The sequence below is a fragment of the Phasianus colchicus genome, chromosome 4, assembly GCF_987193195.1.
Source record: "Phasianus colchicus chromosome 4, bPhaCol1.hap1.1, whole genome shotgun sequence".
In the NCBI taxonomy this organism is placed as follows: Eukaryota; Metazoa; Chordata; class Aves; order Galliformes; family Phasianidae; genus Phasianus; species Phasianus colchicus.
Window position 1 is genome coordinate 34,473,673 of NC_143439.1, and position 27,930 is coordinate 34,501,602.

Consider the following 27,930-nt stretch of genomic DNA (forward strand, 5'->3'; position numbering starts at 1 on the left):
TTTTCTTTTAAAGAGGTAAATGGCTAAATCAACAAATAAACTAAATTAGAACATACCCATAAATTTGTACAGATTTACATGCCTCTAGATGGTAATATATCCACTCACTGTGGGGGAGGGTGAGGAAAGATAAAAATTGAGTTTGTTTTGGTTGTAAGTGTCTGAGTGGGGTACTGGAATCATCTTAAAACATGTGAATTACAGCTCAGTGAGGAACTCACCCACAATTGTGCTCAAATGCTAGCTTTTTTTCTCCATGCAAAACATCTGTCATCAGAAAGGGGAAACCATCTCATTTAATTCGCATTCCAGGTTACTAAGGAATTCTTTAGTTTGTTGCAGTAAGCCTGTGCAGTGTTTTGCTTAGCTACAGAAGCCAGAGGCAGATTGTATAATTCCCATTTCCTGGTTATATGACATACATCAGTGAAGGGCAGAACTTGGATAGAAACTAGTGAACGTGGAGTTTAAAGAACTGTTGCTGAAGTTATGAGTGTGAAAAGACAGTGTCTCTGAAGACCAACCTGTTCCCACCTCTTGTCTGATATTCTCCTGAAGGACACCTTCATTTACATCTCTGGTTCATTGTATAATAAGGCTGAGATGTAGCTATGTTTTTATTAAGAGGAATATGTTTGCAGGGTGTTATGTTGTAGTCAGTGCCTTAAGCAGTCTGTTTCTTATCTTCATCTTTCAGCTCTGAGGCGCTGAAGGTGAGCAGAAGCTCCTAACTAGGACCAATCATAGAATTGTTTGAGTTGGAAAGGACCCTTAAAGGTCTTCTAGTCCAACACACCTGCAAGGAACAGGGACACCTACAGCTACATCAGGTGCTCGGAGTCCCATCCAGCCCCATCCAGACCTTGAATGTCTCCAGGGATGGGGTATCCATCACCTCTCTGGGTGCAACCACACTTATTATTTAAAAAACAAAACAAAACAAAACAAAACAACCAAACCAACTCTATCTCCAGTCTAAATCTCCCGTTTGAAACCAGTTCCCTTTGTCCTGTCACAACAGACCTGCTAATGAGTCTGTCACCTTCCTTCTTATAGCCCCCCTTTAGATACCAAAAGGCTGCTCTCAGGTCTCCCCAGAGCCTTCTCTTCTTCAGACTGAACAACTCCAGATCTCACAAACAAGTTCTTGTAGGAGAGGTGTTCCATCCTTTGGATCATTTTGGTGTCCCTCCTCTGGGAGCACTCCATGAGGTCCGTGTCTCTCCTGTATTGAAGACTCCACATCTGGACACAGTGCTCGAGGGGAGGGTCTCATCAGTGCAGAGCAGAGGGGCAGGATCACCTCCCTTGACCTGCTGGCCGTGCTTCTTTTGATGCAGCCGAGGATACTGTTGGCTTTCTGGGCTGTGAGGGCTCATTGCTGGCTCACGTTCAGTGTGCCATCCACCAGTACTGCCAGGTTCTTCTTGGCAGGGCTGTGGCTCTGTTATTACATTCCCCAGCTTGTACTCACAGTGGAGACTGCTATGCTCTGGGTACAACACCTTACGCTTGACTTTGTTGAACCTCATATGGTTTACCTGAGCCCCCTGCTGGATCCAGTCTAGGTCTCTCTGGATGGCATCCTATCCCTTGAGGATGTTGACACCCTAGGACATTCTTCATCTTTTTGTCTGTGTTGCCTTCTGTGTGAAAAAATATCTTCCCTTCTTCTCCCACAGCCTACGAAAGCCACTTCCAGTTTCCTCTTCATCCCAGGTATCCTTATTGTTGCACATATGAGACACCTAGGCACAACCTTTGTCTGGGTGTAGATGGTAGTTGCAGAGCAAATCCTCCTCTTTTTTCCCTATCTGTAACCAGCAAGAAGGAAGCAGCTAACTTCTCTAGCTTCTCCTTCTTTCTCTTTACCTCTGCCAAACTAAGCTCTGCCTGCTAAACTCTCCCATCAGCAGCTTGCAGGGAGCACTGAGCCTTACCGCCTGTCTCCAAGTACTTTGTCCCCTCATCTGCCTACTTGAGGCTAAACATTGAGAAGGCAGAGGCCTCTTGCCATGCAAGTGAAATAAGTTGGTCCCTTAAAAGTTCGTCTGCTTTGCTATTGAAAATGCTTTATTTATTGAGTTTATTAATTATATTTATTGAGTTGTTTAATTCCTTTTTCTACCACCCCGAGTTTAATTAGCAGAGCATTGGTTATCAGATGCTCATAGAAAACATATGCTTAGGCAGGGATTACAGACACGAGCTGAACTCTGATCTGTCAGATGGATGTTGCTTGGAGATATCATATCTCCATTTTTCATTATGTGGAAATGAGAATCAGACATAAAACCACACGTAGTTTTGCATCTCTGTCCTTTCACAAAACCAGTACTATGTCTGGCAGCACAGCGAGTGTAGCATTAAGAGATAGGTCTGTGCCGGAAGCCCACATCCAAACAACTCTCAGCTCTGAAAATGCTCAGTGCTAGGTTTGAATCCAAACTTTGTGGCTCAGGCCCATCTCCATAAAGAATGAGAGGAGAAATTAAACACCCTGCTCCTTTGGCCGACCAAGATATTATATTTTGTAATCATAACAAAAAGCAGTGGGGCCAGACTACATCTTGGCTGTTCTTTATCTCTGTCTATAGTATGAAAGACAAAAATCAGATGGGATGAGTAAAGCTCAGACTGTAAGTCAAATGCAGATACCTCCTGAGAGAGGAGCTCCTCACAGCTCATGGCTCTGCAAAATGGGAGAGATGCACAGCTGGTCCCATTCTTTGGCATCCTGGGTTAAGGATCTGCCAGACAGCTTCAGTATCAAAACAGTTGGTGCTGTTTGTTCTCTCAGCTTTTCCCCATATTTATAAACCGCTTTGAAATTAAGCCTGTAGTTAAAATGTATGCAGAGGTATGATTACAGATGTTATGCAGAACAACCTTTCCCAAAATGACACTTTACTATCAGCTCTCTGTCAGCTGTGTACCACCACTCTTTCACTTAATTCAGCTGAATGCCCTTTCACAAAAACACCAGTCCAGTGATCCTACATCAGGGTTTTGTTTGGAAAGTGACCTCCACCTTGGAGATCTGTGAACTTTCAGTCTTGCAAAAAGGTGTTAAACTTGCTTCTGAAGTCTTGAGGTAATGAAACGCTCAGGCACAAAATTACCTACAATTACAGTACTTGGCAACACCAGAAATGACTTAGACAGATGGTTGTTATTACCTCAGGCCCCAGCAAGCTGTGCTGGCACTGTACAACTGAACATCTTCCAGAAGCTCGTGCTGCTCTTCCAGCAGCTTCCCTAATCCCCTCAGCACACTCACTGCAGCTCCCCAGGGCTGACATTTCTAGACTTGCTTGCAAGCGCAGAGACAGTGTTAGGTATAGAATCACGTGAGTTGGAAAGGATCCTTAAAGGTCATCTAGCCCAATTCCCCTGCAATGAATAGGAACACCTACAGCTACATCAGGTGCACAAAGCCTCATCCAGCCTGACCTTGCCTCCAGGGATGGGGCATCCATCATCTGTAAAGGCAACCTACTCCAGTGCCTCACCACTCTTTTATATAAAAAACATTCTTCCTTATATCCAACTTAAACATCCAGTCTAAATCTCCCTTGTTCTAGTTTGAAACCAATTCCCTTTGTCCTGTCACAACAGATCCTGCTAATGAGTCTGTCACCTTCCTTCTTATAGCCCCCCTTTAGATACCAAAAGGCTGCTCTCAGGTCTCCCTGAGCCTTCTCTTCTTCAGACTGAACAACTCCAGATCTCACAAACAAGTTCTTGTAGGAGAGGTGTTCCATCCTTTGGATCATTTTGGTGTCCCTCCTCTGGGAGCACTCCACGAGGTCCATGTCTCTCCTGTATTGAAGACTCCACATCTGGACACAGTGCTCCAGGGGAGGGTCTCATCAGTGCAGAGCAGAGGGGCAGGATCACCTCCCTTGACCTGCTGGCCATGCTTCTTTTGATGCAGCTGAGGCTTTCTGGGCTGTGAGGGCACATTGTTGGTTCCCAGGTCTTTGTTGGCAGGGCTGTGCTCTGTTGTTACATTCCCCAGCTTGTATTCATGGTGGGGTTTTGGCACAGCTCGTTGGTTTGCCAGGGTTCTCTGATTCCTCCTTCAAGCACAGGAGCTTCACCACGCTGATGGTATGGTTTCCTTATGCAGGGCAAAAATTTAAGGAATGGGGCAGTGATCCTGGTGTCTGCAGAAATGTGGACATGCTCCTACATTGTGGTACTGAAGATGTGCTCATCAGTTGGTGTTGTAGAGGAAAACAGGCTATAATGCTGCTGCTTTATAGTGTCTTGGCCCTTGCTGTGGTCCATCAAATCTCTTGATTTGGAGCTCCCAGATTTGCTGGAAAACACAGGGGGAATGCTTTCAGTCTGATGTGTTCCTGCAATGTGGGCTAAGCAACCTGCTGACATGGAGAAGATCGAGATGATTGTACTCAACAAATGTCAATGTATGAGGCATTTGAGATCTGCATGAGGAATGCCAGGAGGTGGTGTCGCAGGCTGCCCAAGCAAGTGCAACAGGAGGGGTTTAGTCCTATTGGGACTACCTGCTACCAGGCCCTACCACTGGAGGTAGAGGTTGCAGTTGCAGCCTGGCTGTAGGAAGAGGAGCTGTGATGAAGGCTACCCAAATCCATCCCATCTTCAGACACACATGGTCCAGCTGTGACCCTGGTCAGGGCTGACACCTTCCTCCCCATCTCACCTGATTTTTCCCTGGTGGCTCTTGCACTGTGTCCAGGAGAAAGTTCTGTTTCTTGTTCTTTCATAATACTAGTAGCACTTGGTTTAAATTTAATTTTCTTATTTCCATTGAGCACTTTTTTGGCAGTGCCTTCTTTGCCCTTCAGCTGTTTTAAATGTTTATTTCTCATTTTGCACATGTTTGACAAAGACTCCACTTACACAATTCCTCCTTGAATAATTCCCTTTCTCCCTAGAGCCAATAAAATAAAGAGATTATAAAATGAGACACTGCACTTCTGTGCTGAGTGTCTATATTGCCCATCTTGTTTTCCTACTCTGGAGAAGAGTACTGAGATACAAAATCATTGGATGAGTTGTGGTCCAGCTATCTAGATATCAGTTCTTGCATGCTGCCATTTTTCCTTATGTAGGAATTCACATTTGGGGAAATTTCAGCAATGTATGTGACTTGTCAGAGTACAGTCCATACTTTTATTTTGTCCTGTTCTCCAGGGCTTTGAAGCATAGTTAGAAGCTATTCCAAATACCTTCATTACACTGCTGTGTTGTTCACTCTAGCTGTTTGTTTTGTAGCCCTTCTGCTGGGGCTTCGTGGCATCTCAGACATGGGGCTGGTTATACTGGTTTGGGGGCTTTGGGTACTTGCCAAAACAGCACTGATGGAAACATAACAAGCATGGGGCACTGACATGGCAGGAATACTTTCCAGTGAATAATGAGGATGGGCATTAATGAGCTCATGTATGTGGAGTGCTTAGTGATTTAGCAAAGAGAAGAAATGTCACAAGATTTAGCTGCTTTCAGACACGCAGTTGCTTTATGCATGGGTGTACATTTCTCTGAGAAAACTGTAAGCCTTCCAGTTAATTATCTCATTCAAACAAGACAGTGGTGACTAAATGACCAACTATGTTCTTTGAGTTCTTTACTTTTATTTAATTAATGAGAGAAATGAGTAGATCCAGAGCAAACCCCAGTGTATAGGAAAAAGAGTTGTAGCAGAGACAAACTGTTTGGATGTTCAGTGTGAAATTATCTCCAGATTTGTTCCAAGTTTAATCTAGAATTAAAGTTGGTAAGTGGCTGAAAAAAAGCACAATTATTTTAATTTTCTACTTGTTAGTGTTGATGACAATGAAATATTGGAAGAAACAGGCAGCCTTTGCCTCCATACTTTTAACACCCTTCTATATGCACAGTGCTACTTCATGTTGACCCTGTAAGGCAATTTGAAATTTAATGTCATAACAATAACACTACAACTCCTCACAACAGTGTCCAGAGTTTTCAAATGCAATTTAGGAAGAAAGCTGCTTTCTTTTTAACTCCCAGCTTTACAAACTGTAGAGAGTCACAGCATAAGTGATGCATCTCAGGGATTTTAGGTTTACTACTGGGGCTGTGTATATGGGACAGACTTAATTCACTTAAATTCTTTGTAAAGCTGGCAAAATTGTTCTGATTTGGAATTGTAGCCTGAGCCAATAACTCACTTTACAATAAACAACTACTGCTTTTTATGTGTGCACGGATTTCTTGTCCATAACTGACTTAGATGCACTCACTGACTGCTTTTTTATTTCTCCTGAGCGGAAGTCTTCCTTTTGCCAGTCATGTGTACTTGAAATTTGCAGCTGTCTTGTTTGTTACATTACAAATGTGGGCTGAAATAGTGCCAGTGGCAAAAACTCCTCTGAATTTCACTGGACCAGATTTTCTACCATGGGATACATTCATTCTTCCACCATTTATCTAACTAATTGCTATAATGAGATTTGCAAAGGGCAAGCATAAAAGTCAACAATGCGGTCCAAAGCGAGCTGTTACCTGAAATTCACTTTCCATGAGTATTCTCACGAAGAAGGCTGCAGAGCTGAAATGCACAGGGAAAATAAACACAAAAGGCCTGCAAACATCATTATGTTCAAACTTTTTTTGGAGTTCGAATTACCTTGCAAAGAAATATATATTTTTTCAATATTTTTTCAGCTCTGCTAACTTCATACTGTGAAACTGCCCATGAAAAAAAAGAAAAAAAAAAAGTAGGAAAATGAAAACGTGTAGGTGACATGACAGAGTTTGCCAGATACTCGAGCACACCTGAGAAAACGTGCTGTAAGTCTGTTTCCCCTGAGCTCAACCCAGGAATGGTTGCACCTGGTTTGTCACTTGCAGCAGTTCCATGGGGAAAGCTGTGTGTGGCTGTGTGGTTCCTGACCTGATTGCATCGTGGTGCAGTGCCTGCAGCCACCAGGAGTTGGGTGCTGATGACTTTTGCAAACCCAGCAACACCCACTTGGTTTTCTTCAGTAAATATTCAGGATGTCTGCTTCTCTTGCTTCAAAATGCTTTGACTCTAAATGATTGCACTGGCCGCCCCCTATCCAGGAGAAAACTCAGCCTTTTGTTGCACTCAGCTTTTGCATCCACTTTATCTCATCTTAAGTTTGAGTGCATTGAGCTGCTAGGCAGCTGTGCTGAATGGTAAAGAGGCCTTGCATATATTTCAGTTTTAATGGTGCAATTCTTAATTAGGACATTTATCAACTGCAGAACAGAAGTGTTTATCCTGTGAAAAATAGTTTGCAGCTCAAACTTGTCTGGCAATTGCTCCCTTGGACTACCACATCCTTCCAATTTGCAACAAACATACTTGGCTCTGATTTAATGATTTCCTTTGTGGCAGACAGGAAAACAGGTCATGTTCCCTGACTGGCTGTGCAGGTCTCTTCTCAAAGCTCCATTGCATCAAGGCAGCTCCAAATTACCCTAATATGACTGTGGCAGGCATCAGGGAGAGGTGCAGTGCCTGCAATGCTCCTTGCTAAGCTAGCAAACTCCTCTTCTAGATCAGAAGAAAGATATCCATGAGACCTGATCTAAATCAGACTTGAAATCACCTGCTGAATCAGTGTTCTGTCAGCAGCTCTTTTCTTGTCTCTAATGCACATACTCTGGTTTTGCCAAGCAGTAGTTGATCTGGGGATCTTGAGTAAAGGGCAGATCTCTGGAGCAGAAAGCTGAAGTATACGCAGTCAAGGTGCTTTCCTCTGTAAGTCCATGAGTCACAGAGTAGAGGTAGTCACAAGATGCTCTGGGCAAATCCTTTTATTAGAAATTGCACTCCAATGCCCATTTCCAGGAAGCAAACTTGCACAGAGTGAGCTTCAATAGCATTAGGAAATAGAATTTATTATTCCATTGTTCTTTCACTATAAAAAATTTGAACAGAGACCTGTGCAAAACCAGACATTACATTTTTCATCCCAGATTGAACAGTGTATACACGCTCCGAGGGGGGAAAAAAAATCACAAAGAAAAAATGCACAAAAAGCCTTGGAAAAGAATGCATAGCAAAGTTGAGTTCCAGCTGCAGTGGCACTAGCCTTCTAGTTCACAGTATTCCTTCAGAACCATCACAGTGTATCCAAATGTTCTTCAAGGCCTTATAGGATGGGTTTAAGTTTTTTGTACGCTGAATTTTGGGGTTGTCGGGGCTTCTTTCAACCACCAATACAGAATTGCATGAAAGGAGGAGTCATATAAATTGTCCATTCTATCAAAGTGAATGGCCTCAAGTTGTACTATAGGAGGTTCAGGTTGGATATTAGGAATAATTTATTCTCCAAAAGAATGGTGATGCACTGAAACAGGCTGTCCAGGAAGGTGGTATGTTACCTTCTCTGGAGGTGTTCAGGAAATGTGGAGATGTAGCATTGAGTGACATGGTTTAGCAGGCGATATTAATGGTAGGTGGATGGTTGGATGAGATAACCTTAGAGGTGTCTTCTAACCTGAACGATTCTAATATCAGAGTGGTTCTTCCTGATTCATTAGTATTAAAAAATCTCAGTATATCTTTGAAAAAAAAAGAAGATGGTGTATGTTCTTGTTGAGAAGTCGTATAGTTAAAAGACTGCAAGTCAAATAATTCATTTCTGGGTAGGGAAGATCCTCACTCCTTTTTGCTGCCATTGAGTAGTAATAACGTTATTTGCCCTAAAGTCCTATGGGTGTGATGGGAGGTGCAGGAGCCCACGCTTCTCAGATGGCAACTAGGAAGATGAAAGAGTCTCACTGCTAAAGCATAGCTCTTTAGCAGAAGCAGCCCGTCTAATGCCCCTTGTCAACTACAGATGTGGCACCCAGATACAGTGCAGTGCCATAGCATCAGTTTTGTTGGTGTTTTTTTGTTTGCTGCCCAAATTGGAAAGTAAATAGCATTTCATTTTGTTTGACCTGAAAGATCTGCTTTTTTCCCTCAAACAAAGCAGAAAGACATTACATCAGGTTAAAGAAAATGATAAATTCAACTCAAATTAGACAGCTTATTTTCTGTTTTTTTATTAGTTTTTTTTTTTTTTCTGTAGTTTTTATTCTTGTCTTTATGTGTGATTTCTCTCTGTGTAATTCAGATAAACTTCATAAGGAACTGTCTAGAATGGAAAGGTGAAAAATTGTGGTTTCTTCACTTGAAGAAACAAAAAACAACCAAAAAAAGTTGCCTTTTTCTCACTGAAGAAGTTTAAAAGTTTAAATAATTTTTTGTATTCAAAAATTTCTTTGCTTCTGAAAACAAAGACTGTCTTTCAGTAGGCATTTACTATTGAAAAATTGCTGCTAGGAGAATTCAGAATCCTCAGACCTGAATCTGTCAGAAAAGCTTCAGGTTTTAAAGTGTGGGATTTATGACAGCGTGAGTGACTTTCTTTCAGCAACATCTTACGCTGTTGTTTGTGGTAAACTGGCCTAAAATCATTACTTGTTATAAGTTTAATATTGCTGATGCACAGTTCATTTTCTTTACATTTGAAAATCAGCAGGCCTAGCTTTGCTCTTTACTATTTCATGAATTTTCCACATGGCCTCAAAAGTTTTGTAACATTAGGCTGTGGTTTTCCTTCTTCCTTACTGAGAAGGTTTTACTCAAATCATTTTTCTTCTGTGTATGCATAGCAGGTGGAAGATGGTTATTCAATTGAAATTCTAGCACATATATGAATTTAATGTTCAAATTGTCCACCATTCTCTTTCCAGTGCCTCACTGTGGCTCTGTAATTACTTTTCCTGTCAGCTCCAGTGCTGCCTTGGATTTTCAGGAGTGGCATTTGCTCCTAACTATTTGCACACAGCTATCAACCATATTAAATACAACATCCCCAAGTTGACTTATCCGGTTGTACTTGTTGGAACAGTTCTATGGCATTTATTCAAGGGAGTAGGGAATTGCTTTTGCAATCATGGCTTGGCAAAGAGTAAACTTGAAAAGGATGCCCAGACGAGAATGAATCTGTCAGATAAATTTTCTTCTTGCTCTTAATGCTGAATTTATTTTGTCAGCTTTTTGAGGAAGTGGAACATACAGATGTTTGATACTTAGCTGGAAAGTGAAATTAATTTATGTTCCTGAGATAAAAAGAAAAAAACAGTCTGCTTCACTTTTTACTATTCTCTGCTGACCACACCTGGAGGACAGCAAGGCACCTCTTTGTCCTGGTAAAGCCACCTAAGATTGGGTTTGAAGGTTGTCAGAAGCTGAAAGAGCATGAATATTTAATTGAAATAAAGTATTCAAGCTCTGTGAGAAATAACCCTTTCTGATATCCAAGACTAAATGACACAAGGATGAAAAAATACATGACTTTCAATTCCTGTTTAAATTAACTGGCTGCAATGTTCCCTGGTGATTCTTGAAGAAAAGTCCCATATTTCCTGGCAGTGCCTGCATTTAACTTCCCTGTAAGTGGAATGAAATCCATCCTGGGGCATTTGCACCCCTAACTGCAAACCGTCTGCTGGCTGCTGCTGCAGGAGTGACTTTAGCCTTACTGAATCAGTAGAAATAGATACTTTTCCTCTCTTCCCCCAGGAAGCATGCTCACTGAATTTTCTCCAGGTTGTGTACATCTAAGTCTTTTTTTTTCCCTGTCTCTCACATTATCTGTCACCTTCATCCTATCTGTTGTTGTGTCTCTCAAGGAATTGTTAGCTTTCCAGAACAAGACTTAGATACTTTTTTCCACTTCTTGTAGGGTACCTCTTGTGCTTTTGGGAGCTTTGCAAATAATCAAGATTAATGCCGTCATGTAACCTTCTCTGCTTGAGCAACTGTGTTTACTTTGGGATGCTCCTTTGGGTATCCGCTGGATCTCTGTGAACTTTGTTGGGTCTTAGATACAGCTGAGCTACCACTATCTGCCACCAAAATTACACAGTCGATCTATCGTGTTAAACAGTGCTTTTCTTTGGCATTGGTGTATGTTAGCGAACCAGTGTGATTCCTGGAGGATGCTGGGGCTTTTAAGGGAACTGGTTCCTAGGTAGAAGTGTTTCTGAGGGAGCAGGAAAATGAAGTTGAGTAAGCTTTCTATAGGAAGAAAGTCTTGCTCAATGCTGATCTCCTTCAAACTTGTAGTGCAGTTGCAGTGTTCAGCCCCACTAATTCCTACCCACAGCTCTAAAATTAAACGTTTGTGTGCTTGCTGCACCAAGGCCCAAGTTGCTAGTTGAAATTGATGTAGTAAATCATGACATTAGGAAAAATACATTATTTTGTACATATTTATCACTAATAATATGTGCTTAGGGACCAAGTAGGAAAGAAGAGATCATATTTCCTACCCTTATCTGTGAAGGTCTTCACTAAGTTAAAATGACTAACATTTCCATATGGACTCCAGCTGCTGAATGCATAACTGAAATAAAGATATAGGACATAAATAACCAGCAAGATCATTTTCCAAAATGCAAACCATCAATATCCTAGATTGGTTATGGGATAGGTCCTGCAAAGAAGAAAAAGTAGCGCAGGAAGTTTCAAAAATAGATGTAAGAAGCAGGTTTTCCTTATACTGCCTGCTAGCGATTTTCCAGAGGAGTGATAAGGCAGGGGTCCCCACAAGGTAGTTGAGGCTTCACGTCACTGTACCTTCAGCAAATCCTGAAGAACCCATCAAGTTCCAGCAGTGAAAGAAAGCTAAAAACCAGAATGTGCACCACGCTCTCGAAGTCTTGATGGAAGAGCTCAGCAGCTTGCAACACACTGAGTTAAATCAAATGGGAGCATGGTAGCTTTGCCAGGAATATTTTCTTATATCCTTTTGTGAAACCTAAATGCTTTCCAGATTCAGAGTCCTGCCCTTAGGACAGGAGACCTAAGTAAATTTGAGTGTTTTTAACAAGTAAAGTTTTACAGCATTACCCATGCAAACAAAGTTTTAACTCAAATTAGGAGAAGGTATGGAGTTGCAATGGATTTATGGATATTTTATTTGAATCCTTTTTCAGTTATAGAATCCTTTTATTTCCATAGTTTCTTGTTGCAGTATCGTGTAGTTTAACACTGAATTGTATAAATTATTTTGATTTAAAGCTGTATTGTGATTCTTCTAAAGTTATGATATTATGAATACACTATGTCTTTCTCTGTATAACTCCTATGTAGCATCCAAAGTTGTGCAAATTAAATTTGCACACTCAAATTTGATGAATGGTAAACTCCATTCTTTATGTTGTCCTTTTGAAAAACAAAGTGTTTGAATTACTTTATTCCTTTCCCAAATCTAAGTTTGGTTGCCTTATTTTTACAAAGTTTAAACAGAAACTTACAGCTGCCTGAATACTTGCCAATTGTTGGAATGAGAAGCTCAATCCCAAATCTACGTGGTAACTGATGCTTTAATTGTGACCACTGCATCAAGCACTTCTGATCTGCAAATAGCAGGACAATTTGTTTAGAAGTAAATGAGAAATGTAGTATTTGTCAGTGCTGCAAGGTTGTCTGCAAGTGACAAATGACTTCAGACCACAGTGATTATGCTGTAGAAGAGAATGCATACTGTGGTGAAAGAAAGTTGCATTTCCAAGGTCAATATTTTCCTGTATGCCCCATACAGAACCTGAGGAAATCTTTTGTGCACACCCTCTAATTTAAAATTTGAAAGAAATGTTGACTGAAAGAAATGTGTTTCTATTGCACGCTGCTTTCACATGTCAATCTCTTTCAGCAATACAAAGTGTTACCTTGATTGTCAAGTTGATTTTAGACCCTTTTATCTTCAGTGAAAGAAACCTCCACTGTGTGGTTTGAGTTTGACTGGTTTTATTAATTTACTCGGTCACTTGTTTGGAAACAAGATCAATACTTTACAGAAACAAGCTGACATACACGATTAACAAAGTTCTAGTGCCAAAAAATAGATTGCTAACTACTGATATGGCATGTGGCTTTTTTGGAAGAAGAGATGTGTGTGCCTTGGCTGTAAAACATGCTCTCCTGACAATTTTTATTTTTTTTTTTAATCCAGAAGGATTAAACATTACTTCATAACTGGCAGGTCCATGTCATGATTATCTTGAAGAAATCACCCCTTTGGTAACTGTGCCAAAGAACATTGTGTTAATGAAGCCTAGCTGGACAGATGGGGAGCAGTGAGAACCTCTGATTAGACAGCCAGGTGCCTTGGCATCCTATAGGCAAAACTGGGAAAACTGTCACAACCAGTAGCTCAAGAAATGTAGCTTTCTTTTTTTTTTTTTTTTTTTAACTCCCAGAGGTAGGAGAGTGAAGGCAGCATGATAAACTGAATTGCTGAATTCTGCTATGTGCTGAATAAGGCCTTTCCTGTTGAGTAATTAGAAAAACGTGCACAGAATATGTTTTTCTCAGTGAGATTAAGTGATCAGAGTCAATGCATGCTTGGGACAGACCTTCCTGCCACAGAAATCAGCCTGAGTTAGCCTTACAAAACTGCAGCACAGCCATGTCCTCACTCATCCATGTGTTTTCATTGCACTGGGCACAGTGGCATTCTTGGAGTGAAACTCCTCAGGTTGGAGGCAATGTTCAGTTGCAGAATAAACCTTTTGCTTAGAAAGCTGTCTCCCCTTCCTCCCAGGCATGATCTGTGCGCCACCAGCTCCTGTCAATAACAGACCATAACATCTGCTTTGAGGCCCAAAGAGAGATTGTCCCAGTGGTAGGTACTTTATCCGAGCAGTTCAGGACACCAATCACAACTTTCAGCTTCAGAAAGGACCAGAATGTCCTATATGACAGTCTCATGCACAAATACATACTTACATATTTATACATATGTACAAATACATCAGTTCTGGTTATTTAGCTGCTCATTGGATTATTAGCAAGGGTTAATGTGTTAAATGAATCTCTTGTGTAAGCATTTTGTTTTTCAGGAAGTTTATATCAGAGAAAATTAGGCCCCCACTCATTTCTCCCAGCTCTTCTATCTCATTAGAGACAGAAAATATCTCCCCAGCCCAATTAAGCAATCCAGCTGGGAAAAGTGTGAATTTTGGAGGCCGTTTTCTTCTCAGACTTGGCTGTCTCCTTCTTAATTATTGTAAATTTATTAGTTACAGTAGTTTGTTTTGGAAGGTAAACAGAAACAAAACATTATGAAAAGTGATACAGTAGCACAGACCACAAGAATGTATAACTCTGTCTGTGGATTCCCATAAATGTCAATATTTTCATTAGATTAGTGGTGTTCCTACTGAAGTGGCCAGCACAGTTCCAGTAATTCATTTTTTTCCCTCTTGTTCTCCTCTGAATATGAGCTACTTCCTGCTGTTTGTTCATCTAACCCAATATGGTGGATTGCTCAGAGCGTCTGAAATATTTTCACATTGAGATCAGAAAACAAAAAAATTACTTTCCCACAATCACAAGAAGCCACTCTAGGAAAGGAAAGAATTTCCAAACAGCCTGTTTGTGGAAAGCAGGTCTTTCACTAGCACAGATTGATAGTGACAGCTTAAATCCATCAAAATCCTGACCATCGCATCCGGTACACAGTAGAATTGCCAGTGCCGTATACATCTTGATGCCAACTGAGCTGGATGTTTTTATCTGCACAAAGAGCAGGGAAGAAACTGCTCTACACAAATCAGGAAGACTTGAAAATGTTTTCTTGATGAAGAAAACCTCGCTCTTAAAAAGAAATAGTTACTAGTGAAATCAAGTTCTAGTTACAGAATAGAAATTCAAGATCTACCTATTATTTCCAACACCTTCCATTGAGAAGGTCTGGAAGATCTTCCATCTAATCACACATTAAGGTTATGTGTACTTAACAGCTTAACAGTAAGTCAGAGAATCTACACTGTCTTGGAGAAGGAAGGAATGATACTTGAATTACACTTTTTCACCTTATTTCTCTTTCCCATTTCTATGTTGTTGTTTTTTTAAATGAAATATAGACAGCAGGGAAAAAAAAAGTCCTATTTTGTGATACTGCCATTAAAAGGTTTGGAATCAATGTTTGGCAACAGCAACTGAACAAGAAGCCATATTTTCTAGTAATATTGTGGTAGTAAGAGATGATGAAGTAACTCTCAAACTCTCTGCAGAGAGAGGGAATGAGTTGGTTTACTGAAATAGCTATTTTTCCCTTCAAGAAATAATCAGCTACAAAGTCAGGAGTTCCAATATTGGTTCAATATGGCGTTAATATTTCTGGGAACCTGTGGATTGAAGTAACATTCAGAAACAGCTGAAGTATGCATTAGATAATGTCTTAACATGTCAGGAATTAGCTGGGTACATAGACTGATCAAGTGATAGAAGAGTCATACACAAATCTCACTTAGACTTTACCCTTTATCACTAGGTTTCAGCTGCTGCAGAAAATGATGCCATGCATGTCCATCCTTGTGTTGTTTTTGTGTACCCTCTAATCAGTTTTTGATGTAGCACAGTCAGCTCTACACACCCCTTTCCTTGGTTACCCAGTGGCATCCCTAACATGGCAAATGTTTGCCTTCATTCTTGATATGTCCCAGATGCCCCCATTTTATTTGCCAGGGTACAGAGCTGTGGACCTCGTTAGTAGCTCCTGACATTTGTTAAAAACCTATCCCATTTTGTATTTTCATTCCATTTAGCATTTCAGAAACATTTTTTTCAGAACTTCTAAGTTGTCAGCCTGTGTGCCTCTGAGGAATGGCTAGGTTTCATATCCAGATGTTCAAATGGAAATAACATTTAAGTTGAAGACTCATAGTTTGGTCTATAAGATACTGATTTGGCTTTCAAGTTGAAGATTTTCAACAACTAAATAATGTTTAACTTGGTAAATAGAGCTGCCACCCTGCCAATTTGTGACCTTATTTCCTTCTGGATATCCCCACTGGGTTGGTGCTTCTGCCAAGGTAAATTGAGCTACAGGTATTCCTTTGCCCTCTAAAGTAATTCTTCAACTGGGAGTTGCTGGGGTTCTCATTAGATTGACTTTAGAAAACTGATGATGAGTCTCATCTGTTTGTGATTAAAAATAATTTGTTGTGATTACAGGATGAAATATTGTTACTTTTGTAACTATTTTGTAAATGCTATGCTGTAGTTATCTTCAAGATTTCTAGCTGCTCAGCACCTGGTGTGTTCCTAGCTCTCTTTCTCTTCTACCAGCTTAATAGAAAATATATGCAGCCACACCAGCTGCAATTCTTCCCTCTTGCTAAAAAGAGGCCAGTGGCATTAATAAGACATCAATCCAAATTGTTCCAGTTAACTTGTAAACCTGTGAGGGCTGCTCCAAAAGTAATGCTTCCTATTGTATTATGTTGGCCTCTGACATCAGAGGCAGATGATGGTGGTATGGCAGCAGAAGTTGAGCCCTCTTACCAATATTCTGTAACATTTTCTTGCTGTGTGACAGATGGCAGCACAGGGATAGTATGACAAAATGGTGTCTGACATGGAAGTGCATATGAAGCAAAGAGATAGAACTGAATCCCTCCATGTGGAATTTCTCCAATTTAAAAATAAAGTAAAGCTAGGCAAGAAAAAGTGAGGGCCAGGGGGACAGAAAGAGGAATAGATAAAGTAGATAAATAAATCATTTATTTCTTGTAATCAGATATGTTCTTAAAAGAGAGCTTTTAAATCAGGCTGAACTTATTACTTGAGTACCCAATACAACTGTTTTAATGTCTTGTCTGCAAAAAAATGGGATTTCTCAAAAGCTATGGGTTTTAATGAAGTGGGAACAGGTTCTCATGAGCAAATCACCAAATTAATGGGACGACCACTTATCTAACCCTGAATCCTCATCATATCTGTGTGTCTGCTGCTGCATGTCAGAGAAGAAACATTGGTGAGACTTCTTTCTAACCTTTCTCCTTTGGTCTGTTAGTTGATAAGATTTGGTTTCCCATTCAAGCTATTGTTTTAGTATTCTAAATACTGGTGCTCCCAGAACACCATTACCTGAGCATACTGCTGCAGTGATATGTACAAGGATTGCATATGGCAAGGGATTATGTACAAAAACGGATCTCTGTGTGCTTTTCTTTTATTTTCAGGTCCTCTCCTTGTCAAAGTGCACAAAGAGATGAATAAGAGCTCCAGATCAGTTTTCATTATCATAAGCCTTGTTTTATTCATTTCTATTACTCAAATCTTTGGGTGAACACACAGTGCATTTTTCTTACTTGTCATCTTAATATAAACTTTCCCAGGAACTTCAGATCATTTTTGTTGCTCCTTCTGGTTGTTTGCAGTTGCTATGCAACTAAGATAAGGCAATCAAAACCAACCTATGCAGAATATTTTTTTTTACCTAGGTGTATAGGAATATATATAGATGTATACAATATAGGGATATGAAAGCCATATATTCTGCATTATTTTGTTAAGATGCACAAAATAAGTTATGTAGGCTCTGCACGGCAGTGCATTGAAGGCTGTACAACTATTTACACACAACTCTGTTTCTGGTAAGCTGGTGCTCTCGACTGTACACAGAAATACTGCTGTAACTCAGTGACACTTTTCCAGATTGTTACTGCTGGCATCCAAACCAGGTTTTGGTTTGGTAGTAGTGCTTTCATATATAGTCTGTGTACCTGAGAAGCTGCAATTAAGTTTTTCAGGTTGTCTCAATTTTGCTCTAATCCACATTAGTCTTCTTTGTCACAGTGACACTTGTTCTAGTCCAGTACTGTTACAGTGGTACCCTCAATGCCACTAATATATTAAAGACAGTGAACATCAGTCTTGCTTAGATCATAGAAAAGTTTATTTTTGAAAAGACCTTTAAAGGACCTAATTCCAACCAGCTGCTGTGGACTGGTTGCTGCCCACTGGATCAGGCTGTCCACAGGCCCCATCCAGCCTGACCCTTGGCACCTGCAGGGATGAGGCACCCATAACTTGTCTAGGCAGCCTGTGCAGTGCCCCACTACACTCTGAGTAAAGGATTTCTTCCTAACATCTAATCTAAATCTATCCTCTCTTAGTTTAAAAGCATGTTTTGTTATATCACTATCAGACCACATAAAATGTTGAACCCTCACCTGCTTGTAAGCTCCCTTCAAGTACTGGAAGGCTGAAATGAGATCTCTCCAGAACCGTCTCTAAACAAGCTCAACTCCCTCAGCCTTTCTTCATAGAAGAAGTGCTCCAGCCCTTTGATCATCTTTGTAGCCCTCCTCTGGACCTGCTCCAACAGCTCTATGTATCTGGTTGGAAAAAAAGTCTATGCCTTTCTTAGGTTTATAGGCATCACCCACCTAGCTGCCATTTGAAAAAGCATGTGTCAAGGGCAGAAAAACAGCATCTTCTTCATCCCTAGCTTTGAAAAGGTATAAGCGGGGATGCTGGGCAGTGATGGAGTCCCTTGGTTCCTCTGCATTCCCTGGCTTGGCCTGTAGAGCTGAAGGCTCTGGAGAGAGCTCTGTGTCTGCTCTCCTGCCATGTTGGAGAGCCCCATGGCTCCCAGTGATTCATTAAAGCCCGAGTGTGTGCGTGTGTGTGTGTGTTATGTGGTTGCCCAGGCAACAAGATAATAGAAGTAATTACCTCTGCAAATTCCCCTGTTGATATGCAGCATGTAAGTCTGCATGTCATTGGGCAACCTGAGGCATGCACATTGCAGCCGTCTTTTCTGGAAACCAAAAATGTGTTTCCAGCATGAGAAGTGCATGCTCTCAAAAGGGTTTTTATTGTTGCTTTTTTTCACTGCTTCAGTGGGCACAGTACTATTTCCAAGTCTGTCAGTTTATGCCTTCTGAGACTTGTGGCAGATACAGCAGCCATAGATCTGGTTCTCTCCTTACATTCAAATAAACATTCCTGTCCCAACTGGCAAAATCCTGTCTCTAGTTTCCACAGTACCTGCATGGGCAGGGCTCTTACTGCTACGAAACAGACACTGATGCTATCAGCTAAACGTGCTCCAAGAGAACACAGAAAAAATGAACCAGAAAGCCCTACCCTATTGATAAGAATAGCGGACGCTCAGAAAATGTCCAAATTAGCAGCCAGTAATGGAGATCACTTCATTAAAACATCTGGGTCTCACCTCCACCAATTACCATGATGCATGTTTCTGTTCATGCGCTTTTGGTGAGGCTTGTTCTCCTGAAGGCATGCAACTAGTGGCTTAAACCAGAGCCAGGCAGTGCCACATTACCTCTCTGCTCCGGCACCTTGCTCCATCAGCATCCCATTGCATGGGGAAATTTTGGCTCTGGGTTTGGTGATAGGTCTGTGCTGCACACTTCTCTGGAACTTGGAGAATTCATTTCAGTCGTGACTTGAGGCAAATTTGAACACAGGCTTCTAGGAGTATAAAAACAGTATAGACAGAGTTTAATGGGCCAGACTCCAAGCTCTGTAAATTTAACTATTCCCATATATCCAGTGTAAGTTACAAGTTGATTAAAACACGTGTGAATTGATTCCCGTAGACTGACACTTCACGGGTGGCTTTAGGCTGAGAAATATCTGGTTTTGCTTTATACAGTGCCCTGTATCTCATATTTATGGCTTGGAAGTTGTCTTTGAAACTCTCTGTGGCTGCCGATCTGCAGAACCAGCTGATCTGGCAGGTTGGCAGAGAGGCAACAGACAGATCACCACATTCCTTTTATCACTTGGAGGCTACAGAAAATGCAAACAATATGGCCTGCAAGAGAGAGCGTGTACCATCAGGAAAGCAGGTTTTCCTTACTTTTTTGAATAAAATTTACTCCAGACTCAGACAAGTACATTAATTTTAATGACATACATACGCCAGAATGCTTCTTCATCAATGGTAGCACAGCCATATTGATTTACTCTAGAGGAAATGGACAAATCTCCATCTGTGTACTGGGGCAGAAGAAATGGGCTACAGGCTTCCATCGGAGATGGTGTCCTTTCAGCTTGGCAGATCTATGAACTGTCGGAGCAAACCTGTGAACGAAAGGAAGGCTTTTTCTGGCTCTTGCTATGCAGTGGTTTCCCTCATCCTTGCCATTGTTAGCAGGAGGTCAGTCCCCACAGCAGACAGCCTCTCTTCCCACCTCTCAGGATACTCCCAGAATGCACTGTGCTGGGGTCATAGAGGGGCCTGTATGAGTAGCTCAATGCACATCTGCTGATGCAAGAGTGCAACCCCCCCCATAAAGCTCTTGTGTCATAGACTCCTGCTGGAGAGGCTGAAGGGGAAGATTCTAACAGCCTTGGCAAAATACCCTGGATACAATCTTGATTTTTTGGGGGAGTACACCACTAGAAAAGTTTCATAAACTGCTCCATCACCCCGCCAGTAAAGATGTCAGTCCAAGATACCACCTTCTCCCTGTTACCACTTCTTACCTATTATCTTTAATAGCAGTTGCTAATGTTACAAAGACAACTGATACACTCTTCAGCAAAATTCCCATAGACTTGATTTTGATAGTAGAAGAATAGTGAAAGGCATATAGTTTCAGCATAAGTTTACAATGAAGTTTACTTTTGGGATGGTTACTTCCACTCTTCTGTATTTTCCAGCTAGAAGACAATCTAATTTAGATACCTTCACTCTAGCAGCGGTCAAGGGTTTTGTTTCTAAGATAGAGCACCAACACTACCATGATTACATGAGGTAATAAGTCTGAGAATTAAACTCAACCTGGAACTGAGTGGCCTGGCCCCAATTTTATTAGCAAAATCTTTATTAATCTGGTTTTCTCACTCCACTAGTTGTTTTTGGTCTTCATTTTTGTACTTTGTGTAAAGTATGCACAAAAGACTAAGACTAATAAAGTGCAAATGTGTCTCTGCATTTGTTTGTTTTATTATGTGACATGATGTTATTTCTATTGAATCATACCTACGTAGTAAAGTCTTCTCTGAAGAGGGAGTTACAACGACTTCAGTACTGTGTTTTCCCAAGAATGAATAAAATGCAAATGCTGGGGTTCTGTGACTGCTCTGTGAAATTCCAAGCAATGCATTCCTAGGATTTAGCTGGGAAACCAGAGGAGTGCATATTTGCATCTTATAAATCATATTGCTTAAATTCCTTATTAACATACATAACTATCTGTCTCAATAATATAGTGTGCTGAACTATTTTCAGATAACCTAAACCAGATGGAGGGTTTGGACACTGCTTCAATAACTGAGACACTGGAAGTGCCTAGTTCCACACTTTCTGTTCTGCATGATTTTTAGGACTTAAGATCTGCTTTTGAGTCTTGAAGACCATGGCACATGCCTAGTCTCAAGCAAGGATGCCCACCACATGACATTGCACACGTACTTAAAATTAGCAAGCACCAGTTGAATTCAGTTATTTGTGATGGTGAAATATCACAGGTGATCTGTTGAACTGTTGTTGGTGAGAAAAAAATATCATAGACTCATAGAATGTCTTGAGTTGGGTGGAAATGATCTTAGAAGATCATATAGTTCCAGCCTCTCTGTAGCTTAGGGGGTAGGCAGTGTTGCCACCTGCTAGGCCTCATTTTGAAGGCTGAGTTCCTGGCGTGCATCCACAAAGCTACTTACATCCTTCTGTCTCTCAACTCTTCAATTTTCACATGGCCTAGAAATGAGAAGTCTGGCACTTTAACTGACAGAACACTCTCCCCTGAACAAGACTGAAAATATTTTACCACATATAAAGTTATCTCCAGATGCTGCTTCTCTAGGGAGGCTGATTTTGTTCTCATAGTTGGTGGTTCCTCCTGAGCTCAAATTTACTCTAAGAAATGAGGATTGGAAAGTACTATCTATTTTAGCACAGTGAGTGTTGAGAAGGTCTCTAACCTGAAGTTGTTGTTGTGTTCTTAATCCTAAGAGAAAGTTTATTCTGCTATCATCCTATAGTTTCATTTCATAAACAAACTTGTGATTTTTTTTTTCCTCTTGATTATCCCATTTCTTGCTTGAATAAACAGGTAAGATAGATCACCTTCACCTTTTTTTTTTTCCCTATGTGAGGAGCAAACAGGAAGGTTAGCATCTCTTTAGCTTTCAGTTTATGATGGCTAATGCCATCCCAATTCAGAGGTTCATTGCTAAGTACCCCTTGACTCAGGGCCTTCATCCCCATCACTTCTTTTTTGTAACAGGAACAGAAAAAATCTACTCTTTTTAGTATGCTCTTATAGCCTATTGGAACACTATAATGTGATGAAAGTACAGTAATAATAGCAGAGCAGCACAATCTTAGGCTATAGCAAATGAAAACAAGCCCAAATACAGCAGCTGTAGATACAGAAACAAAGGGAGAAAAACTGCTAACCTTTAAAAGACCTCCAGTAGACAGGGATCTGCAGTAAGATAGCCTAACCCACTGCCAACCTTTAAATGAGATCTGGGAAGGGGTGGATCCTGGCTCCTTCTGGTCATTCAGATACATTGCGTGCACCTGAGCTTCTGTGGGTTGGCCCTGCCTTCTTGCCTAGTGTTCAGTCACTGATTTAAGCTTTGACTTAGTATTTCTACTTCACCTTATATACTTAAATATATTTCTACTTCAACAATTTATATACTTAAATGATCTAAAAATTGTGTCTCTGCTCTTGAAATCTGGGGATGTTTATTTGGGGTTTGTTGTTTTATTTTTATGTTTGTTTTGTCCCAGGACCTGTAGGAAAAAATAAGCTCTTTTAAGGATGTGTGGTTTTAGATTATTTTGTTTATCTTTATTATCTAAATTAATTGATTTTTTTCTATCACATTAATGTTTATGTAGTATAACTCTTGCTAGTGCTGGAGGTAATGGGTATTGCCATCATACAATATTTTGCATTCTTTGATATTCATGGTATTTATGAACATATTGGCCAAAATTCCAAACAAGTGTATAATCACACTGCTTCAAGCCTAAAGTGGAGTTTCTACTCTCTATATGAGAGGGGAAGAAGGGAGTAGTGAGCATAGAAAAGGATCAACTTTTCTATATGCACTGAGATTAGAGGTCTAGGTAGGACACAGAGGTATAGTTCTCTTTGAGCTATTTCACAACTATTGTGTGCATGCAAACAGCCTTAGGTTTTTCACAAAGTGCAGATAGTTGTTGAACACCAGACAGTTCTTTATGTCTGATAGTGGAAAATTTTTTCCATGATCCTTTTCCTGGTCTTCTCCTTTGCAAGAGACCTTGGCTCAGTTCTTACAGTTACCTAGTGTGACATCTAGGGCCTGGAAAATTGTAATTGTTAGGTATTTGTAGTAGTGTATTCTATTGATACAAGGAATGATATTGCAAAAATATTCTACATTAGCAAAGCAAGTAGATCTTTCTCAGTGATGTTTGAGATACAAACAAGTTTATAAGCAATGATGTCAACGCAGTCCTTCCTATTCCAGCCAACTCACTCTTTTGGCTTGCATAGTGCAGAGAAACTGGAGAACATAATACAGGAATATTTGATCACTATGCACACAAGTGCATAATGTTTTTGCTCTGAAGAAACGTGCTCCATTTTTTTCTGGTCTTTGCCCCAGATGGGAGCTCTCTGGTCTCTCTTGTGTCCTAATTAAAGGCAAGTGTTCTTCAGGGAAAACACAATTGAACCTTCAGCATCTTCTGTCCCTTGCATGAAAAAGGGTTTCACTTGGAATGAACTCCCCAGAACATTGCAGCTTCTTAGTTTATACTTCATCATCTTCAGCCGGATAAATAGAGTGTAGAACTGTGTGTCAAGAAAAGATTTCTCCTAAGACATCAGCATACACTCCTGAAAGTGTATGCATCTCCCTTAATTTTCTTTATAGCACTTATAGCCACTTTGCTTTGTGTCCTAGATGGATGCAGAAACTGCCAGAGGTTCATAAAAGTGAAAAATAGGGAGTGAAATATATTGTAAGTTTAAACTTTCAAACCTGAATAAGGCTTAATTATGATTTCATCAAAAGTGACTTGCATAATAATTTCTCTCAAGTTTTAATGCTGTAAAGCTGTCTTATGCAGCCCCTATCCACATTTTCCTTGGCCATGCCAGATTTACCATTTGAGCATGAAAACATGATTCTATAAAATCTGCCAGTTGCTTGAAAGCTGAATATCATTGCCTCACTGCAAAGAGTGTTCTCTAAAGTAAATACAAAGAAGTGTAGGGAATACTGAAGAAAGCAAATCTATTTATCGGAGACAAAACTGGCAAATTTTTAAGGACATCTTTTCCAGGTACTGTCAAATAGCAATTGACGTCCTCACATAATTTGGACCAGAAATGATACTCCATTAAAGAAAGCAAAGAGTGTGTCAGAGGTAATTTCTTTTTTATTGTATGTTGTCATTCTGCCCTGCTGCTTCAGATATGATGCATGTCATCAATAATAATTCCTGCACCCCACAGCATGTCTGTTTTTTCCTTTAATTCAGTGGTTAAATGAATGAGCCAAATTACACACAGTTGTTTCAGTGAGGAAATGGCTTGTATATATGAGACACAGATTTCACAAGTTGGGCTGGGAGAGGAGCAGCACTCTCAGCCCTATATCACATCCACTGCCTCCCCCTGCTCCCCACCTTGGGAGACCTGTGGAGGAGCTGCAGGGCCCTGCAGCCAAATGGCCACTGGCTCCCTTGCTTGGGGATGGAAGTTCAGGAGATGGAGGCTGGGAGGGAGAGAGCTGGCCATGAAATGTTGTCTGAAGACAGACTGGAGGATTTGTATGTAGCGACCTTAATTTGGGGAAATGGTGTGTGGTTTCCACTTAGAAACTCTTAATTAAACAGTGTGCCTAGGCTTGCGAGTAAGTCTGTCTTTATCTGAAGGTATGTTTTGTTTTGGTGGGGGTGGGCAGGAGCACGCACTCTGGAATAATAATATCTAATGTCGACTTTGCCAGTCCTGCAGTGAGGAAAGCAGAAGTGCAGAGATTCTGCTTGGCTTCCAGTTTTCCTGTTTATGGTTTGAGCACTTAATTTATTCTGTTTATCCAGGAAGCTTGCTTTCCTTTGCCTTTGGAAGGCAAAATACTTTGAAGACAGGAAAGCATCGATCCCCATGAATTCACCCTGGGCCGTAGAGGCAGGGCTTTGTTTAAAGTCACAGTCCATCAAATGGGATTTGCATTCCCCTTGCATCCCTCCACCTTCATTTTTTTTGTTTGTTTTAGTTTTCTTTCTTCCTCAGGGGCACTCAATGACTGAATTGTCTAAACACATTGACCAGGACTGCCAAGTTATAAATACTTTCCTTCAGAGATGATAATCTAGATAAAACAGTTGGCAAGCTGCCCTCAGAGGAGGAATATACAGCAGGGCAAGTTCTTAGCACTTTTATTTATCATCTGGAGTATCTAAATCATTAGCACTAGACAAAGGTTTGGGCATTTCCAAGGAGCTGAGAACAGATGTGTGATTTATGCTGGCAAGGCATCCATGTGTCACCTCATACTGCCTCAACCCCAAGATGACAGAAGCTGTAACCCCAAGACACAGGATGACCACAGATAGAGCTGCTGGGATGGAATGTGTGGCTCCCTGTTGTGCATGCAGCTTTGCTGCTGGTGGGGCTCACTGCCAGGTTTGGGGTGCTGGCACCTGGTAAAGGGCAGATGGAGAGGGAAGCACTTCCTTCTTCTTGGCCTTTGCTGCTCACGTTGTTTCCAGTGCCAAAAAATCATTTTCACCTAGTTCTCCAAAGGCGACTTTCATCAGATAAAAAAATAGATGTGGCAGGTTTAGAGGTGTGTAAACATCTTGTTTTACAAACAGTAATATAAAAGCATGACTTGACCTGACAACATTTCTTTAAGGAAAATATTCTCCAGCTCTAATGATTCTTCTGATTCCTGTTTCCAGAGACAAGAATGTGTTGCACAATGAATTCAAAATAAAGTTATCATGAGGAACGCAGGTTCCTTACAGCAAAGCTTTTGTAAAGCATCACAGACATAGTTATTTTAATCTTCTACTGCATCTCTATCAGCACTTCCCTTCCTCCAAGCAATTTGGACCAGAATGACAGCAGTAATAATTGCAGGATGAGTCACTGGCTATATTTTAGGTGAGACATCATTGTGGTGGAAGGCCAAGAAGCAGGGCTTAAAGATGGACTTGTTTTTATATTGCTTCTTTAACCATCAGCTGGGTAATCCTTATAATATAATAGCATGAAGATCACTGGGCTCCTGTTCACTGGCACTGCTGTACCAGTTTTAGGTCTTCAAGGCACCCTCAGAAAGTAATTGAGCACCTCAGATTTCTCCATATCCCACGTGACCAGGTCTCCAGTTTCCTTTTGGAGAGGGCCAACATCCTCCCTGATCTTTTTTCACTGATATACCTGTAGAATTTCTTCTTGTTCCTCTTTATGTCCCTGGCTGGATTTAATTCTGTCTGGGTTTTAGCTTTCCTAACCTGATCCCTGGCTTTGTAGTCCTCCCAGGTAATCTGTTCCTGCTTCCACTCCCTATAGACTTCCTTTTTGATTTTAAGTATGGGAGCTCCTTGTTGACCCACAGAAACATCCTGGCATTCTTGCCTGCCTTCCTTTTTCTCAGGATGCACTGCTTCAGGCCTTGGAGGAGATGGTCCTTGAATACCAACCAGCTTCCTTGGGCCCTTCTTCCCTCTAGGGCTCTCTACCACGTCACCCTGTCAACGAGTTCCCTGAAGAGTTCGAAGTTTGCTTTCCCGAAGTCCACAGTAGGAAGTTTGCTGCATACCCTCTGACACTCTAAGGTTTTTGAACTCCACCAATCAGTTCAGGGATTTTTGTGGAGCTTTTGGAGAGGGTCAGATGAGAGCCATGAAGATGCTTGGAGGGTTGGAGCATTTCTGCAAAGACAGGCTGAGAGATGTGGGTTTGTTCAGCCAAGAGAAGAGAAGGTGGAGCCTTGGAGAGGAGACCTCATTATGGCTTCCAATATTTGAAGGGAGATTATAAGCAGAAGGGAAATCAGTTTTTTACATGGATAAATAGTGATAGGACAAGGAGAAAAGCTTTTAAACTAAAGGAGGGAAGATTTGGATGAGATGTCAGGGGGAAGTTTTTCATGGAGAAGGTAGGAGGCACGGGCACATGCTGCCTAGAGAAGTTGTGGATGCTTGCTCTCTGGAGGTATTCAAGGCAAGATTGGTATAGTGGCTGGCAACCCTGCACATGGCAAGGAGGTTGTAACTGGGTGATATTTGAGGTCCCTTCTAACCCAAGTCATTCTATGATTCTGTAATTCTTTCACTCTTTTTGCAATCTTATTAAGAGATTAAAAGAAGCAATACTACAGTCTGAAAACTCTGCAGGGAGAAAGAAAATGCAGGAGCTAACGATGTAAGAGCTCAGAGCAAAAAGGAGAAGGATGGGCCATTCCTGCTAAAGCTTAAAAAGCTAGAGCAAAGTCGGCAGTCCTGGAAAAATGAGTTTTGCCATCCATAAAGGCTAGATGCTTTTGTGGCTTGCTAAAAAAGGGAAAGAGCAAAAGGATCCTGCCTTTCTCTCACGACGCGTTCATACATAGGAAATTAGAATCATTCCTTCTTTGTCACAGAGTACTGTTGAGACTCAAGCTTTTTCCCAGGGTGGAAACCAAGGAACGTTTATCAGATAAAGGAGGTGCAAGAGCAGGGAGTTGCAAGTACCTGGCACTTCCAAGTCTGTGCTCCCCAGCACTGGGGCCCAGAAGGAGGAGCTGGTGAAGGTAACATGATCTATCTGTTGTATAAAGGGAGTGAGTGGAGCTGGGCAGCAAGGAGAAGGGAGGGCTGAGCCCGAGCGTGCACCAACTAGCACCAGGGCAGAAAACAGCTCTTGGAACTACTTCCATAAATTTTATTTTCCTTGAAGCATCCAGCAGAAATAGAGTGAGGAGGAGGGGAAGGGGCATGGATGAAAATGTGATCAGAGCCACAAGCTGTTAACACGACCTTCCAAACATGCAGATAGGCAATCGTTTCCCACCATGACACTGCTGCCCCCTGCAAAAAGAACATCATCTCAAAATCTGGCAGCTCTTCTCCTCCACTAGCCATCTCACAGCTTGCCTGTGGCTTGGCATCAGTC

The 27,930-nt window shown here is 41.1% G+C and overlaps 1 protein-coding gene and 1 long non-coding RNA gene across 9 annotated transcripts in view; one reads left to right on the forward strand and one right to left on the reverse strand.

The window, feature by feature from the left end:
- The window catches only part of LOC116231211 (uncharacterized), a 126,148-nt gene that overhangs the window by 41,780 nt on the left and 56,438 nt on the right, over window positions 1-27,930 (forward strand). The window lies entirely within an intron of this gene.
- Window positions 18,323-27,930, reverse strand: part of LOC149918176 (uncharacterized) — a 281,148-nt gene continuing 271,540 nt past the window's right edge. Inside the window, exons 5-6 of one of the 2 annotated variants that reach the window (XR_016466050.1) lie at window positions 19,729-19,891; window positions 18,323-19,276 (exon numbers count right to left, since the gene is read on the reverse strand). The gene's annotated coding sequence lies outside the window, so the exon portion shown is untranslated. Of the gene's footprint in view, window positions 19,277-19,724; window positions 19,892-27,930 lie in introns of both variants that reach the window. The other variant, XR_016466051.1, reaches the window with a different exon arrangement.